Genomic DNA, 15,887 nt, shown 5'->3' with positions numbered 1-15,887 from the left:
CTTCGGATTAGTGAGATGCGCCAGCCGCAGTGGCCCATTGGAGGGTGAACCAACGGCAAAGGAAGACCTTTCTCTCTGTCTCTCTCTCTCTCACTATCCACTCTGCCTGTCAAAACAAACAAACAAACAAACAAACAAACAAAAAAACTTCTAATAAAATTAAATTTTTGAAGTCTTAATTAAATCCAAAATAGGCAATGTGTGCCGATACAAAGGACTTCAAACATCTCTTCATCTGCCAAATGTTACCTAATTTGATCTCAGATTTTATTTCCCTCATGCATACTATGTCCTACTACCTGAAACTTGTACGGTTGGCATTGAAAAGTTAGAAGAAACACAGAATGTTAAGCATTACATGCAAATTTTTAAAACAACACAAATAGATGGAATTTACTAAACAAATGAACTTTTATAGGACCAAGCCTAAAGAATTACAATGACTGGTTTATGATTTAGGTAACTTGACCTTTAAAAAAACATTTATTTTAGATTTACTGTAGAGGTAGAGAAGCGTTAGACACACACACACACACACACATACACACACAAACACATACCTCCCACGTGGTGGCTGGAACCCAATAACTTGAGCCATCACCACTGCCTCTCAGAGTCTGCATGAGTAGGAAGCTGGAATCAGAAGCTGGAGATAGGAACTGAACCTGGATACTGAGACATGGGACATGGGTATACTGACTGCTAGCTCAACTGCTAAGCCAAGCATCCACGCACACTGATCTTTTAATAGGTGACTTTGAGGAAAGGAATCTGGCTGGTAACAATGGCTAGCATTTTCTAAGCTAGTGTCAGATGTGATTCTAGATTCCTAATGGGTTAACCCATTACTCCTGACAGATCGATTTACTTTCCTTTTGAATGTTTTTCATATGAGGAAACATGTACATACAAAGAGTTTGAGACTTAGAACAGTTCACGACACGCTACCCTAAAATAAGGAATAGTAAGCCATAAAACCCAGCTGACCTCCCTTCTCTGAAAGGGCCACAGGACTCCCATTCCAGGGGTCCTTCCTTCTGTGAGCAGGAAAGGAATGGTAAACTGAAACAAAGAGAGTGCCCGTGCTGTGGTAGAGCTGGTAAAGCCGCCGCTTGCAGCACCAGCATCCCATAATGGTACTGGTTTGAGTCCTGGCTGCTCCACTTTCCATCCAGCTCTCTGCTGTGGCCTGGGAAAGCAGTGGAAGATGGCCCAAGTCCTTGGGCCCCTGCACCCACATGGGAAACCTGGAAGAAGCTTCTAGCTCCTGGCTTTGGATCAGCCCATCTCTGGCTGTTGCAGCTAACTAGGGAGTGAACCAGCTGATAGAAGACCTCTCTCTGTCTCAGCCTCTCCTCTCTCCATGTAACTCTGACTTTCAAATAAATAAATAATCTTTAATAAAAGAAAGAAAGAGAAGAATTTTACAAAATAAAACAAATAAAAATGCATTTGCTGAGTTCTCCAGTTTATTGTGATTGGATCTTAGCCCCTTTTGTCTAACCATGTTTGTCCATTTCATCAGATGTAGCATAAAATATATATTTTTTCATAATTTTTTTGTTTCTGAAGGCTTCTTTATTACACATAACTTAGATGAAATAAACTTATATGTTTTTACATTAACAATTTGTCCCATAACATAGGGGTCTTAGTCTTATATAGCAATAGGTGAGTAAAAGAGATTAGTTTTTCTCTCCAGTTTCATACTGGGACTTGGAGGGAAGCTCTTGATATACACATATTAATCTGAAGGGAAGATTTGATATGTCACGTATGTCTTAACATTCACTTTGACATCCTTTAGTAAGCATTTCTGACTTAGTGTTTACAAGTATTCTTTCTTTTTCCCTCTTTCATTAACTCACCAATTGTTCATGACTTGCAAAAATGAACTTTTATATCATACAGTAGCCATCTGCATCCTTTTAAAATCATGGGCAATATTTATATGCCATATAAATGACAGCAAAATGAGTACCTAAGAGAATTGTGCAGATCTCTCATCAATTGCAGGGTATCCTGTATTCTCTTCCTGTTCCAGCTTGGATGCTTTATTAGCCTACTTAAGTGTGAAGTAAAAACACCTGCTCCTCTTGTTCCGCTAAGGAAACAACAGGCAAAAACAAAAACAAAAATAACAAATGTACTGAAGCAACAATCACAATTTATATAATATGCAACTTTAAAGCAGAATTCTTTGAAAATTTTTCCTTCTACTCTTTACAGAATTGTTTGCTCATGCATCAAATTGTTAAAAATGCAATATCTTAGTTGATAAGCACTGTTCATTGTAATGAAATGAAACTAGCATCAAAGGCACACGATTCAGAAAATCTTGGAGTCTATAACACACTAAAATTCAGGCTACCAGCCAAATGGTACAACAGCTTCAAGTATCAGGAAACTGAAGATGCATGATTTGAAACTGATAATTCATAATTTCCAATGAGCTCTAGGAAGGTGAACAGTGGTGATACAATGAGTTATTTATGCAGAGTATTATTTCTTTGCTGTCTGGTTGTTCCAGCTCCCTAGAGGTTAGGAACCCATCACCTGCTGTTCTTCAGCTGCTATGATCACAGAATACAACAGGTGGAGAGAGCTATGATCTCAGGGCTGCTGCTTCGCAGAGATAAGGCTACAGGTTGGAGAAGTGCTCAGCTTTGTCCTCTCCGAAAGAGTTCAAACAGCCATCAATAATAGTTACTTCTCCACTGTTAGGTTAAACAATGCTGCCTCGCATGCACAGAGGAAATATGATGAAGGGAGTTAAGTCACTTGAAATGCTCATCACTTTTTATTCCAGAGCTTTGTGTTTTTGATCTCTTTTATTTCTTCTCCCTGCCCACAACCCCCGCCCAGTTCTACTGCCAAGATGCAATGATTTAAGAAACCAGCTTAAAATACTGGTCGCCTTTCTTCACTAGTGACCTCAAATGTATTGGTGAGCTATTTAGCCACCCCTGTCACTCAGCTGTCATTCACAACACTGTATCTCCAAATAGCAAAGCACTGCAAAATCTGCTGTGCCCATTCAGAAATGTGTGTTATGCCTGGTAATGACCTTGCCACTAAAATAAGCCGACTTCCAGAAGCTAAGGAAGCTAGCTGCAATCTTTAGAATCAGAGGCATTTATACGGTTCTTAATTCTATCAAAACACAAAAATCATTCTACTGGAAAGCTCCTAAATATGCAAATACATACTCCCTGCCCCTGGAGTGTGGTAGAAAGGGTCAGGCTGTGAGACTAAATAGTTCTTCAGATAATTTACCATTTTCATCAGATACTATAATTGACAACAGCTTTTATTTCCTGGGAAGCAACACATGGATTGCACTTAGCACAGTGCCTCGCCTACAATCACAGATCAGCCACTGATGAATATTACCAATGTATTTTCAATTCTTTTTCTCCAGAGAGGCCCTTGAGTACTACCTTCAGGGGCTCATTTTTCCCACTCAGCCTAGATACTCTGAATTCTCGAAAAACAAGCTGAAATGGCCGATTTCAGCCTACCTCCAGGCTTACAGCTCCATACATTAGCCATTTACTTATGGTATGTACAGGGGTCTCTTACTGCGTAGAAAGCGTGATGAGAAATTTACTGTCACTGGATTTTTAAGAAGTGAAATGATTGCATAAACAATGCATTAGTTAATTTTACACATTTCAAATCCACATATTTTAAAAAATATTTCTCTAATTTTCCCTTAACTTCTATAGTGCTAGCGCCTTATTCTTTAATATTGACACAGCATTTTGATTCCTTCATTAAGCCCAATCATTTCAGAAACAGGACCCTTGGCAGATTGCTGCATATTCACGCTGTCATGCAAGTGATGAGATTTAAATGCAACTTAGTGGCATTTTTTATTTTGTGTAAGCTTATATCATCTTACTTACCTTGACAACCAATTCTGACAAATGCAAATTGCAGTTCCTATTGTCATCTGAATACTATTGCTAATTTATTAAAATTATTTTTAAACATTTATATTTTCATATTTGGGTATATGTACACTTTAAACATTAGCTTATTATAAGCTGTGAAATAATTTACAATTTTTAGAAGAAAGCTCTTTGCCAGATGAATGCATTTCTGGTGTTAATAAAGTCAGGATAGGAAATATAGCACAGCTGAGCTTCTCTACAACACGGTATCCTCTGTTAGACACCCAAACCATAGGCTTCAACCTGACGATTCTTTGGTTTTTCTACAATTTCTCCAAGCTCATTAGGCTCACTGGAGGGTCAGGATTCCCCTTTGAAGCAATAATTTATGACCTAGACATCTTTATCCCTTTTCCCAAATGTGCGTGATTTCACACGTGGGGATGGTAGAGACCACCAAGGTCCTCCAGGCCGTGCTGTCTTTCCAGCTGGAAACCCTACCAAATTGCCCAGTGAAGAAACAGGTACGGCAGCACGGGCTCACATGGTCCACTCTGAGCCAAAGATTCCTCTTTTCTTCAGTAACTCAGACCTTTGGGAACAGCAACTCTATGGACATCTTCTGGCTTCCTGATCTCTCGGTAGCTAGTCAGCTCATTATTGCTTTCTTGACTCCATGTTAAAGACCCATGGAGGTCCTGGCTTTGCATCCATTCAGCATCTTCTAGCACAGTATCATTCAAGGTGGAGAGGGTGGTAATCTGCCAGGGGAAGCATGCGACAGTCTTTCTATTAAGAGGCATGATCCACAAGACTATGTCCACTTTAAACCCCAGATACAAGTTTGCAGTTTCCTAAAACCGTCCATAGGATACACAAAACTCACTGAAAGCTGTTCTACTCATAAAGTGACAGTTGAGGTTTGTTATATGGAGAGGATACAGATTAAACTCAGCCAAAGAGATGCATAGGGTGGAGAAGGGAAGAAAAAGTTTCCAAATGTGAAGCTTCTGTTGTTTTCAGGACGCACTACACTCCTGGCGTCAATGTCTGATGTTACGTGCAGAGTGCTGATGGGCAAGGAAGGAAACTCATCTGAGCCTTGGGAACCAGTCTGTAGTGAGACTCCATGTTTGATGGCCCACATAGTTGATCTGTGGTCTCCACACTGTGGGAAGCTGAATAGATACCACCTGACCCCAAGCTCTTGTCATAATCCTGTTTTCCTGCATCCATGGCCCTGTGTAAACAAATCCACCCTCATCAAGGACATGCCAAGGGTCTAGTTGAGTAGTGAATGAGGATAGTGGAGTGCAAAAGCTAGACCTCTCTTTTGGTAAGTTTTTGTCCATTTTTACACATTCTTCAAGTATAATTTGTCAAGATAGTTCTAAGAAAAAGAACTTTTAGATGTTTGAGGCTGCCTTAACCACAAAAATGCATTTTTGATAACCCCTGAACATCAACTGAAATGATTTAACTAGTGCCCCACCCCCCCCAACCCACAGAGCTGTGCACTCCTGCCATAAATACACCTTTTACAAATGAAGTATTTGAAGCACAAAACACAATCATTGAAAGGGGACATTTGCCCTTTTATATGATAAAATGAATCTCATATGTGGTAGAGTGAGGTGGTAACTACGACATCATCTCTTCCCATTCCTAGCAACTAGCAAGGGATCCATCATATTAGAGGGGAGGTTTTTTTGAGCTCAAGAAAAATCACAAAGAGATTACTGGATGCTAACAACAACTTCCTCCCTTTATGACTCCTATTGAAACTTAAGCAATTTTTTCTGCTATTTTCAATACTCTTCCTTATAATGAAAGCATTTTCAAATTGCACAATCAATGTGGTCCAGAAATAAATGTATTTATAAATGAAAACACGATGTGGTATGGCAAAATTATCAAGGTAAATTCCTCAATGTAATATTTTGTGCATGTATTTGTGTGTACGTGTGTGAGATTTCTTTCAGATTTGCAGTTTCATTCCATCTAACAAGGAAGGTTAATAAGTCATATTGTAAATTATATCTCCAATGATAGTCAATATTTATCTTATTTATACCTAGAAAAGGTTTAACTCATGACTCTCTAATTTGTGAAAGTTAAATAGTATGTACTGTATTATGGCTATAATCAGAAACAGGTGATTATTTTCCTTAACACATTATCTTACCACATGCATAGAAGGATCTTCAAAAATTCATAGAAAATACACATAATGAAAAACCTATACATGGATTTATGGGTTGTTTTGTACCAAAATAGACTTCTCATTTTAAAACTTTGATTTTATTTGAAAGGCATAGAGAAGAATTCACTGGTTCACTCTCCAACTAACCACAACCAGCTAGGACTGGGCCAACATGAAGCATAGCTTGGAACGTAAGTTGGGTCTCCCATGTGGGTGGCAGGAACCTAACCACTTGAGTCATCTTGTGTTACTCTCCAGGGTGAACATTAGCTGGAAGTTGGATCAGCAGCAGAGGAGCCAGAACTCAAACTAGGCACTGTAAAGTGGGATGAGGACATCCCACTTTACACCAAACACCATCCCTTACACTTCTCTTTCTTTTTGTTTGTTTGTTTGTGAAGACTTATTTTATTTATTTGAAATGCAGAGCCATGGGGAGAGAGAGAGAGGGAGAGGGAGAGAGAGGAATGAATATCTTCTATCTGCTGGTTCACTCCCCAAATGATCACAATGGCCAGGCTGAAACCAGAAGCCCAGAACTGTACGTGGGTCACCTGTGTGTGTGTGGCAGGGAGCCCAAATACTTGGACCATCTTCTGCTGCTTCTCCAGTTGGATTAGCAGATACTTGTATTGGAAGCAGTGTAGCTGGGACTTGAGCCTGCACTCTAATAAGGGATAATAGCATTACAGGTGGTGGCTTAACCACTTCATCACAATGCTGACCCCTAAATTTATCTTTTGATTCTATTTTGAAGTATACCTGTCAAACATTAAAATAATGTATTTTATCATATTCCTTGCATCACAAATGAAATTTTTGTAGAATTTTTATAAAGAAAAATAGCATATTCATATATTATCCTTGTTATAATATAAAATGGATAAACATAACAGATGCATAGCATATCAACCCTGAGTGTGTGACATTTGCTAATCTATCTTATAAATATGTGCCACTATTTATTTCTCAATATTTTTAATAATATTCATTGAAACACATACACATACACATTTATCTAAATTGATAAATGAAACCAGACATTATGTGACAAATGAAAGAACTGGACATTTGGTTTGAAAATGAAAATTGGCTTGACTAATCATTCTGTACTGTCAACATTTTTCATAAATTGAATAGGCTAAATCTGCATTTCTAAAATGTCTTGACAAAAATCTTTAATGTTTGGTAGTAAAATATTAATTGAATAAACAATATCAGAAGTGAAACATCTTCATTCCTCCAACTTCATCAGTCAAGATCTCAACAGACAGTACACTCAAGTTAGGATTTTTGGGACAATGATTGATTCACAGAGGAATTAATTCTATGGAAATGATGAGTTATAGAGGAACCACGGAGAGTACAACAAGCATTAGAGCCAAGCAACAGTGAAGCTCTCACTACCACGTAGCCAAATGGTCAGGGAAGGAAAAGCTTATTGAAATCTAGAAGGAGTGTTAAGCTTACAGCCTTGGTGTTTGGAAATGAGCATTGTTCTTTGATTAGGGACACAGCCAGTCTGTAGTTGCCAAGAAGGATCCACAAGAACAAATAACACTGACTTCACTCACTTCTGTCTTTCAGATCATCTGCTGTAGCTTTCTATTGGTGCTGCCACCGAGAAACCAGAAGGCATGGAAACCCAGTGATTGCTCCAAACACGCCAAAATACCAAGTCACAAAATAATGAAGAAAGAAGAATAAATTAGGAGGGGCATCCAGGAGTCACCTGACACAAATCCACTTTATATGAAGCTGAACAGATGGGTTTAAAAGGTGGAGTAACAGTATAACAAATTATTTGCGAACTCATAACAAATTATTTTGCAATATCCCTCCAAAAGTCAAGGCAGCAAATAATATTTTAAAAGTTATTTTGTAATTCATATCGCTTCAAATTCCTTTTTCCACTGAATGGTAACCTAATCTACTTGCTAAATGATAATAATTAATTTTTCATCTTAGACATTGTTATTTTGGCAAAAGTTCTCAAATAATTGAGTTACATTGTTAAGACCCTTCCCTCCTTTATTCCTCCTTCCCTTTCTTCTTTCTTTTGTTCCTTTCTCTCTATCCATCCATCTCTCTGCATATATGAGTATAAACATGTCCTTGATACATCAATATAAAAATGTATGTAAGATTTATTGTAAGGTTCCATAAGATGCCATATTCTAAAAATAACCCATAACAAGTTCAGCAATTGAAAAATCTAAGATATGCATTTGTTTAGAACAAAATTAATTATATGTTAAAATTACTTACCAAATTTGGGAGGTTTATGATGTTAAGATAAATCATGTACCAATAACGATGATAATGTAACTCTATCAAGAAGAGAATCGATTTAATAAAGTCTATATAAAGCATTTTAAAATTTTAGGATACATAGATATTTTGTGACAGAATTAAGAAAGGTTTTTCGTAAAAGGGTTTAATCACTAAGTAATATTCTATTGATGGCACTGTCGTGGTGTAAGTAAAACCGAAATGTAAATTCAAGATAAAAGAATAAAAGATGAATGTTAAAGAAGAAATTATTATCATGTGTTTTAAATGATTGAGGAGGATTTCAAATTATTACTCCAGGGGGTAAAAAAAAAAAAGAAAAAGCAGAGATGAACAGCCAGTCTCTCCTCTGAGGATGTACTCTAATGTGCTGGTATCTTATAATTTATATCTGTTTACTAATCCTCTTCTGAACAAATCACACCTAAAAAAAAATTGTATCCAAATATTTGACATACCTTCCTAAATTTTACTTCTGAAATGTTTAGTATTTGGCACTTTAATCTTTTTTGTTGTTATGAAGATAGGAGGACTGGATATATTTGGTGTTTTCCCCCCAGATTTATAGTCATTCATGTCAATACCATGAGGGTCTTCATGGCAAATGTTATAATGAAAAATCTGTGCTTGAAGGCCATCATTTCTTAGCACCAAAATAAACATCCTTTAATTTCATTTTTCCATGAACATTTGTAGTACTCTTGCATTTTATGGGCACACTTTGTTTTCTGTTGGTACAACAAAACAGCACAGAGAGGATAAAAAACAATGGTTTATTTGGCTCTCAGTTGTACAGGCTGGGAGTTAGAGATCTGGTGAGAATACATGACAGCGTGGTGAAAGGGCATGTGAACATGTGAGTGAGAGAGAAAAAAAAAGCTGAGCAAACTCTTAGCAGGAGCCCACTCCTGCAGTAACTAACCCGCACCCACGATAAGGGCTTCAATCCATTTAGGAACACAGAGCTCTCGGGACCTAATTCCCTTTTAAAGGCCTCAACCAGCAAATAAAGTGCGCTGAGTTTTGGAGGAGACATTCAACTAAAGCACGCCCATCATGACTCCTAATCCTTCATCAAATCCTGTATTTCCTTTTCAATTTGTTTTTGTACTTTGTGTTTTGTTTCATAGATCTGTTGGTCATGTGATATGACTGAACTTTTATTTACAATTTCTTTACAGAATAACATCTAACTGGTGAGGAACATTTGTCATTCTTTTTCAAAATTTTCATATTTTCTGTTCTAAGTGTAGGATAATTTTCAATTTAAACAATTGCTTTGGGACTGCTATTGGTGGTACAATCAAGTTGTTGCTGAAGAGCTGGGTTATCTGTCTTGATTCAGGGAAACTATTGCATTGTTGACAATAATCCCTATGGTTTCTTAATCTGGAGCTAACTATTGTGAGCAGAGGCTTTGTCTCAAATTATCACAGGGACTATGTATTAGTTGGACTCATGGTTTCCTCTGCTCTATGCATACGTGTGATAGTGATGGTAATGTCATGGATTATTTTTCTAAGCACAATGTCTTTTCGCATGTCCTTTGGAACTGGCAGGCTTGCAAGGTTTTCTTGGTTCTCAGATCAACTAATTATATGAGGTCTCTCTTGTCCTTGAATTTGGATTGCATGAATTTATATCTAGGGAAGGCCATTGATCTAGTGGTATTTTTATTGAAGTATGTGAAACCTCTTGATTCGACTGTTGTTTTATGTTTCTCTGAGAGATTTATTGTTTTCTTCACAGAAATCTTACAGATTAATGTTGTTTGTTCAGTCTTATTTATTTGTACTGTAAGTAAAATACTTTCACATTACTTCTTAAAAATCAGTTTTTCATAATATTATAGAGCTATATAAGAGTGTGGGGCCAGTGCCGTGGCTCACTTGGTTAATCCTCTGCCTGTGGCGCCGGCATCCCATATGGGCGCCGGTTCTAGTCCCGGTTGCTCCTCTTCCAGTCCAGCTCTCTTCTGTGGCCCAGAAGTGCAGTGGAGGATGGCCCAAGTGCTTCGGGCCCTGCACCCGCATGGGAGACCAGGAAGAAGCACCTGGCTCCTGGCTTCAGATCGGCGCAGCACAGCGGCCGTAGCGGCCAGCAGAAGGAAGACCTTTCTCTGTGCGTCTCTTTCTCACTGTCTATAACTCTACCTGTCAAATAAAACAAAACAAACAAACAAAAAAACCCCAAAAGACCCCAGAGTGTGATATAGTATAGGTATGATGTACCCTTCTGACATCTAGTTGGGTTCTCTCATAAGGTTGGATACTATTTTGGTTTTTAACTCTGTATGTTCTATTTATGATTAACTGATAGCAAAATGCTTTTAATCAACTTATATATTTGAATAGGAGGGAGGGGAAGAAGGAGAGAGAGAATGTGTGGCAGCTGCTACACTTCACAAAAGCCCACAACAGTCAAGGCTAGGCCCAGCTGCAGCCAGAAGCCAGGAGCCAGGATCTCCATCTGGATCTCGCACGTGGGTGGTGATACCCAAACACTTCAGCCACTATTGGATCCCTCTCAGGCTGTTCATTAGAAGGAAGCTGGGTAGGAAGTAGAGGCAGGAGTGGATCCCAGACATACTGATATGGAATGTGAACATCCCAAGTGGTGGTTGAATAGAACTATTACTAGGTTATTAATTTCCCATTCTTCAGATGACTTAGTTCTCTAATATTTTTACTATATATCTTGGAATAATGTGAATAATAACTGATGACTGGGGCATCAAATTGATGATTTATTTCCTTGTTGAGTATTAATAAGTTGTTTTCTACTCATTTCTGAGATTCTTGAGTAGGACAAAGTGCTTTCTCATTGTCTTAGTGTGTTATATAATTATTTTTAAAAGTTGAAGATGCATACAGATTGTTTCAAATACCTCTGCAGCATTTAAGGCTATTACACTGTATTCTCTCCTTTAATAACAAATTTGCCTAGAGATATCTAATTCTAAGATATTCTTGAATTTACCTTATAAATAATTTTCCCCTTCATCTTGGTGTATTTCTTCTTATACTTAGATTTATTACATTGTTCTTTGTAATTCCAAAACTGAATGCTTACATTATTTATTTTTCATTCACTCTTACTTTCTCATAAAACTTTTAACACTTTAATTTTCCACTAAAATTTCATCTGCATTGCATGTCATTTTTATAGGTGGCATTCTCAGTTTAGGTCAATTCTGAGTGGTTTATAGTATGATTTGATTTCTTATGTAAGCCAAGAAATATTTGGAAATTAAAAAAAATATGTGGTCTGCTTCCTTCCTCACTCTTTCTCTTTCTTTTCCTTCCATTTTCTAATCTCACAATAAAATTGAAAGTTTAGAAAAATTCTTTTATGTTTGGATTTATTATATCATTGCATTTTTAATAAAGCACAAAACCTTAAATTATGGCAAAGGTTGCAGCTTAGCCAATGGCAACTCTACAACTTTGCTTACTAGAAAAGCTGTCTAGTTTGACTGCAATGTTCCCAAGAGAAGAGGATTAATTATCACTGGTTTTCATTATTCAGTCAACCTTGTTCTCCTTGACAGATCTTTGTTCTCATAAGTGTCCTTGCAGTTGCTAGTCAGCAGTGGCTAGTTCTGCCCAGTGAGGTGCACCTGGAGGAATCCCGAAGAGCGCTGAGAAACAGCGATCCTTTGAGTGCATAAGGGGAGAACACATCAGGATAGTTCTTGCCTGTCCTGCCTCCTGCCATTGAATGAAATCTGAATATATGTGGTGGTCAGAGCTGGGACAATTCATTTGTACTTGAGTGGTAAAACACAAAAGTTGTGGGAATACAGTAAAAGGAACAGCTCTTCCACCCTTTTATTTAATAAGAGACTTTGTGAATTTTATCTGTGTTCTTGGCTGCTTGGGATAAAACTACATGCACCAGCTATTCTTGATGCTGGTTGCTGTCAGTTTAAGTTCTGACCAACGATAGGTAGCCGCTGGTGTTTTCTCTCCTGTATCTTTTGGTATTATATGAATATTCTATATTATATTATAATATATGAATAATAAAACTGTAGCTAAAGCAATCTTCCACATTATAAGGCAAATTGGGAATGTAAGCCATTCAACAATTATGCACCGTGATAGGAGGATGATGAATCTCTAGCTTATGGAGTACCACTAGAGACAATGACTACAGATAGGAAATGTTGTACTATAAAATATAAACTTCTATTTTCATCCCATTTTAATTGTAGTTTTCTTGTCTTTAAATATAAAACTAATTCTAAATGATGCTTAATACTGACATAGATTCTTGATTTTTTTTTTTTTTTTTTTTAGAGTCACATAATGGAAAGGGTAATTGCCTAGCTTTAGGTAGTCATCGTGGGAAATAAAATTTCTTCTTTCTTGGTTGGTTTCTCTTTTACTTGCTGGAAAATCACTCACCATAGTTAAAACATGAAATGTCACAGGCATATTTATATAGTTTGATAATTAATATTAGCATTTGTTTTACCAAATTTTCCAAGTTCTTCATATGAGAATATGCCAATAACTTACTAGAATTAATTCTACTGAGACGTATTTTGAAGCAGCATCATTCTTGAGAACAATCTATTAGCCTATATTGCTGATTTTCATAGGCAAAGCTTTTAAAGAAGCTAATCTTGCTTGCAACATAGCCATTAAAATATTCATAGTCAGCTATCACAAAAATTTTTCAGCATCAGAAGATAATTTGTATTTGATTAGGCTCTTGACTTCATATATAAGCATGTATGTATTTATCCATGTGTTTTCTCATTCAAATGGCCATATTTTAACAACACAAATAATAGCTGACATTCAAATGTATTCTTTTGGGACATTATATATTATAAAAGATATGACAAGTGAACTGAACTTAGAAATTTGTTATACATGAGTGTAGCACAGAAAGTTTGTGAAAAACTGAATTGCAAGGTAAGCTTAAAACTAATCTTTATCACCATGTTTATATCAACTCAATTCACCATAGCTAAGATATGGATTAAACCCAGAATGTCTATCAACCGATCACTGGAAAAAGAAAACGTGGTACATATCCACAATGGAATACTACTCAGGCATAAAAAGATTGAATTTTCTGTCTTTTGCAACAAAACAGATGCAACTGGAGACCATTATGTTTAATGAAATAAGCCAGGCACAAAAAGAAAATGTCATGTTTTCTTTGATCTGTAGTTAATATAGAATACAAAAATATAATATATATTAGTGAATTTGACATATTGAGATTTGATTATAGTGCTTGTCTATACTTCTATGGAACACTGATCTTTCTACTTTCATGTTTAATTATTTATTTAGTAGAGGATTAATCCTGTGACTAAAAAGTAAATAATAAGTATATTATTGTAAAAATTAAAAGGAAAAAAGAAAGAAAGGAGGAGGAGGGTGGGTGGGAAGTTTATGGGCTTGACACCATATAAATAAAATACATGAAATCTGTTGTTTTTATACAAATAAAAAATATAAAATAAAATGAAACAAAATTAAAAGATTAGTTTATTTGTGAAAACATGAAATTCAGGCATTGGTATTTTGGCACAGAAAGTTAAATTGATGCTTAGGACACTGACATCCCATATCAAAGCCCTGGCTGCTCTGCTTTGTATCAGCTCCCTGCCAATGTGCATGGGAAAGCAGCTGAAAGTGGTCCATGGACTTGGGCCCTTGTCACTCATATGGGAGACCTGAATGGAGTTCTAGACGCTTTAGTTTCAGCCTGGCCCAGTCCCTGCCTTTGTAGTCAATTGTGGAGTAAATTATCAGATGAAAGATCTCTTTCTGTCCCTGTCATTCTGCCTTTCAAATAAACAAATCTTTAAAAGATTAGAAAAAACTGAAATCCATGCATACTTTCTTCATAAAACTCATTTCTATGAACTTCTGAAAGATGCTTCATATTAAGTTAATTCTTAGTTAATTTGATGAAGAACGCTCAGGGGCAATATGTAGTGTAGACAGGAAGACAATTATTCAGGAAAGGAGAAGGTTGTGGCCTTTCCCAGCAGAATGCTATCTCAGGGTCATTGTGTCTTTAAATTGCCAATCTATTACTACTTGAATATCTTCCAGCTGTATGTACAAGCACAGTCAACTCTTGCATCGCCGAGGGCATTGCTGGAGGATATTCAAGCTATTTGCTGATTTCTAGCTATGTTTTAGACAAACTTTATTTTATAAAGAGTCCCTAGGCTCAACTATGAGGCGTTTTGATGCCCGTTTGATTGATGCTTCCAGCTATAGCCCTCAGTGATTTGGAAATATTTAAATCCTTGCTGAAGTTGTTTCACTATTAGATAACCAGTGTGTAGAGCTGCCAGAATATTTGTATTTCTTTCTCTGTGGCCAAGAACCAATTGCATGTTCCCCGAGAGAATTTTATTGTTTGAAACTTTCCCCATTCTGATGTCTGCTTTCCAAGGTTTTACAGAAAAATTTTATCTTTGAAGCTGGGCTTCCCCTACTTATCCTTCTGTTCTTATTACTTCCAGTTTGTTTCTTCCGAGTAAGGGGTTAGAAGTCATTCATACCTGATTCTGAAAGGAAGCTCTGCTGGTATTCAGGTATGGCTGGGCTACTGACCCCAGAGTCACCGGTTCCATAAAATGCAGGTTGTGATAAATGAATGAAGTTGTGCCATAATAGAGGCAGATATATAGTAAATTCTAATGAACCTCAGTTTCTCATTTTCCTTTTTACTCACACTGCAGCTACACTTAATACTTTTGTATTGAAGGGATTCAAGGAGGGATTTTTGAAATATCACAAATGTAGGTTTTCAGTCAACATTTATTGTATGTCTACACTCCAATCAAAACTTGTTTTTCTCCTCTTTGTTTCTGAATTATTTGGTTGGTAATTTGTAACTCGGAATTTTCTTCATTAATTGTGCAATTATTCATTGTCAAGCTAGAAATTCATTGTTGAAATCAAATAATACTAATTGGTTTCTACATTTGGATGATTACACATCCTTTGGAATTTACTATTATTTACTTTAATGATAAAGTCATTTATCAGTTTTTAGAATTTAATGTGAAGTTTTCAAGCTTGTATGCAAGGTGATTTTTAACTTAAAATGAAAATAATATTTTATATTTAGATTATGTGAAACACACTGCTTTCCTTTTAAGCTTTAAACAGTGCTTTATGTTAGGTCTAAGAAATGGACCTTTTATTATTTCAATAAATTACATCAGCTTTCTATTATCCTTAGGATTAGGCTTAAGTGCTAAATCTGTATTCAGTGTGACTTTTTATGTCCCCACAATTACCTTGTTCTCACCTGGACTTTGTACTTACACTGCAATTCTTAATCTCCTAGTTTCATAGCAATACTGTTCCACTTTTATGTGCAGAGAAGTTTCCCTCTTAACTCTTGGGAAACCAGAATCCTCTCTTGGCAATCAGCCATGTTTGCTGCCTCAACTATTAAAAAATCACATTTATGCTTTGGAACTTGGTAAACTCATGGTCCATAAATTA

Source organism: Lepus europaeus, chromosome 11 (genome assembly GCF_033115175.1).
Source record: "Lepus europaeus isolate LE1 chromosome 11, mLepTim1.pri, whole genome shotgun sequence".
In the NCBI taxonomy this organism is placed as follows: Eukaryota; Metazoa; Chordata; class Mammalia; order Lagomorpha; family Leporidae; genus Lepus; species Lepus europaeus.
Note: the sequence above shows the minus strand (reverse complement) of the source record.